Source organism: Chinchilla lanigera, unplaced genomic scaffold (assembly GCF_000276665.1).
Source record: "Chinchilla lanigera isolate Chin_1 unplaced genomic scaffold, ChiLan1.0 scaffold00011, whole genome shotgun sequence".
In the NCBI taxonomy this organism is placed as follows: domain Eukaryota; kingdom Metazoa; phylum Chordata; class Mammalia; order Rodentia; family Chinchillidae; genus Chinchilla; species Chinchilla lanigera.
Window position 1 is genome coordinate 19,150,008 of NW_004955412.1, and position 3,703 is coordinate 19,153,710.

The window sequence follows — 3,703 nt, forward strand, 5'->3', positions numbered from 1 at the left end:
TCAGAGAAGAGGAGGAGACTAGTTGGAGGTTTCTATTATTATCCAGGTTAAGAATGAAGGGGCAGAGGGCTGGGGATTTAGCTCAGCGGCAAAAGTGCCTGCCTGGCAAGTGTGAGGTCCTGAGTTCGATTCCCAGTACCAAAACAAAAAAAAAAAAAAAAAAAAAAGAATGAAGGGGCAGGAAGTAGTGGATGTGTTGCTGAAAGTTTGCATGTGAGGAATGAAGATCACTCCAAAAAACTTACTTGGATAATTGAATGGATGAAAGTGTCTCATATAAAGGAGGCTGCCATTCGGGGCTAGAGGCTTTGGTGGCACAGATCAATGAAGCACTTGGAATAGTCTTCCACACACTGAGTACTGAGCACGGAGGTGATTTAAAGACAGTAAACCAGAACATCAGGTAGAATATAAGGTGCTGCACTGTGTTAGGGTGTGGAGTAGGGAGACATGTACCAGCCTCTGACTCCCACATAGGAATGAAAGTAGGGCTTCCAGGCAGCCACATGGCCCTGGAAGTTAAACCCAGAAACTGACTGGAAGGAGCATACACGAGAAGAAAGAAAGGGAGAGACTCCTCGTCACAGCAGCCAGCTCTGTGGTGGAGGATCTCTTCCAGCTTCTTTAGTGAGGCATCAGAGAGGCTGGCGAAGAGGAAGTCCAGGACAGAGGCGGGACAAAGGGAGAGATATCATTGACTGATCCAGACTTAATGAGCATGGCTGGATGGAGTAAACGTTAGGCTATCAGGCAGTCAGGGGTAGAAAGAATAAAAGAGCAAGAAAGAGAACAGGAGAAAGAAGAGAAATCTACACTGTGTCACTGTCACCAGCTGGAATGCAGTGGATGACATGGGCCGGCTGTAGGAGCAGGGGAGTAAATGAATTAGCAAGTCTATAAATAACAAACTCACTCTAGATGAGAATCAAAGGTACCAAAAGGGACACACAGTTCTCAGTTCTGGCCCCATGTAGCATCACCTGGGAAGTTTTAAACACCATGGGTACCTGAACTTCACCCCAACAAAATCTCTGCAGGGGGAGCCTGGGCATTGTTAATTTTTAAGAGCCCCCTCAGTAGTTATAATTAACAAACTTGGGAACCCCTGGTCTAATCTAATTTCATCATGCAGAGGAGGAAGCTGAGAAGCAACACTGGGCAGAGACTAGAACTGATGACTGACTGCCTGGGGTTGCCCAGGACGAAGGGGGTTCCTAGGAAGTGGGACTCTCAACTTTAACACAAGGACAATCCCAGAAGTTGGGACTTTTGGTGCTAAAACTGGGAAAGTCCTGGGAAAAGGAGGGCAAGTTACTCATCCTGAATACAACTCTCATATCCCTATTTTCAGGGGCTCTTTCCATTTAAAATGATAGAACAGATAATCAAAGAGTCCTGGACAAATATTTTGCTACTTGATCAAGCCCATAATGTGGTAGAGCTCTTTTGTCTGGCTGCCCCCAGCATACGGGATCCCCAAAGTTCAAATGCAAAGTAATTGGTCAATCCACCTCTCAGAGGACATATATCAGTGGGGAAGCGCGTGGTCTCAGAAGGGGCCACATCTGTTTTTACTCAGGCCGTCTACTGCCATACTGTTTTCCTGCCTCTAGGGCCTGAAGGAAGGGCTTCTTTCTTGGCTAAATCTTTCTATGACATGCTTTCATGTCACCATGAACCTCTCCTGTAGAGCATTTATCACAGCCGTAAGTTTGTTTTGTTTTGTTTTTGTTAGTTTGTTTGTTTGTTTTTTGCGGTACTGGGGATCGAACTCAGGACCTTGCACTTGCCAGGCGGGCACTTATGCCACTGAGCTATATTCCCAGCATAAGTTTGTATTTGTGTGATACTTTGTTGTTGCCAAGATTTTTAATTCATCCAGGACAGGGACTGGCTGCATCTCTTTCAGCTCATTATTGCATCTCATTGCCTAGCCTAGTAGGTGGCATACAGTAGATGCTCAACAAATGAATGAATGTATGTTTGCATGAATGAATAAATAATAAATATAATTACTTATTATTGTGCTCAGGGAATAACACTACCTTGTATCTGTCTAACATGAGATTTCAAATTAATAGTAGATGAGTGTTAAGTCCGTGTCCAGTGAGGACAACACTGTTATGATAAAGGAATCTATATTCATCTGAAATGTAGAAGCCCGAGAATGCTGTGAGGCCACCTGCTGCCTGACACTTGGTCCGGAAGTAGAGCTGCTGATTAAGCTCATGGCCAGCCAATGTATCTCCCCGCTTCAGGAACCTTTGACATAGTTATTGACATCTGTGACCTTCAGGGCCTTCCAGGCAGGGCCCACATCCTCATTGCAGATGGCCTACAAATTTATCACATCCTCAGATCATTACTGAACATGTCTGTGTGTTCAGAGTTCTGCACTGAATGCTGGGGAAGCAGGCGCTGGGTGGCAAGTTGATGAGATAATAGTGATGAACAAGATGTGACAAGCATGTGTCACTATTTAGCAGTAGGGAGATAAGACATGTGCTTAGAAAAACCTTATCAGACGGGTGGGCAGTTTATAATAAGTGCCAGAGACATAGTACAGCTAATAAATGCAGCCATTTCAGAGTTGGGAGAAAATGAGACAGAACTGTGGGCTGAACTGGGCTGGCTTGGGGTGTTCTCCACTGCGTGCTCCATACCCCCTATTTTTTATGCCCTTTTATCCTCCCACTACATTGCTCAAAATCAAGAGGGAATAGCACAGGAGTCTCTTCCAGGAAATGCTTCAACATGCCTCTGGACGGCGTACAGGGCCTTGCTCCTCAGAATGTTGACGAATGGCTAGTGAATGAATAAATGAATGAGTCAAGAAGACCACCCCCAGCTGCACCCACCTCCCTGAGAGCACTGCAGCCATAATGAGGTGATGCTGTTCTCCTAGGTCTTACGCCACTGAGTCTAAAGAACACCCAACTGATACAGTCATCCCAGCTGAGTCATTTCCTGGGAAGTGGCTTGGTTAATAAGCTCCCTCTGCAGGCACCAGCCTTCCAGGACTTGGCTTAGGGCGCCCCCTGGTGACAGCCCTAGGACAGGCTCTCATGTTCAGGTCACTCCCACATTGGCCCACCCAGATTCCTCCATGCTGAGAACGAGGGAAGCCATCACCCCAAGATCTCAGCTTCCCAGTACAGTGGAACCACCCTCTTCTAAGTCTGCATCCCCAATAAATATATTCCCAATGTGTTGCCTTAGTCCTGAGCATTTTCTTGAGAAAAAATATCATTCACATGTCTGCTTCTTGGGTGTCTGTCCCTCAGGTATCCAATTGATCATGCCCTGTGCTTCCCAGCCCAGTAAGTGACGAGCCAGGATCACTTTCCAAGTCTCTGAAGAATCTGGAGGGAAGATATGTTTCCTAGTGCTACCTGTAGATGTGCATCCTGTCTCTTCCTTTTCTATATCGTGTACTTCACTGGACCATGCATGCTCCAGCTTTCTCATTTCCCCAAACGCTAATGCCAATGACCACCACTTATTATAGAACTAGAGTTAGAAAGGAGGGATGGCAAGGGGGAATGCCACTGTGATGAGTAACTTAGTTAGCCAAGTGTTAGACATCCTGTTCACTGCCAAGATATGGAGGCGCTTAGGTGAACATAATGCCATTTTCAGACCTAACCTTACAGTGGGAAGACTGGCTTCTAGGCAGCTCAGGTTAGGTCAGGGTGCAAGATAC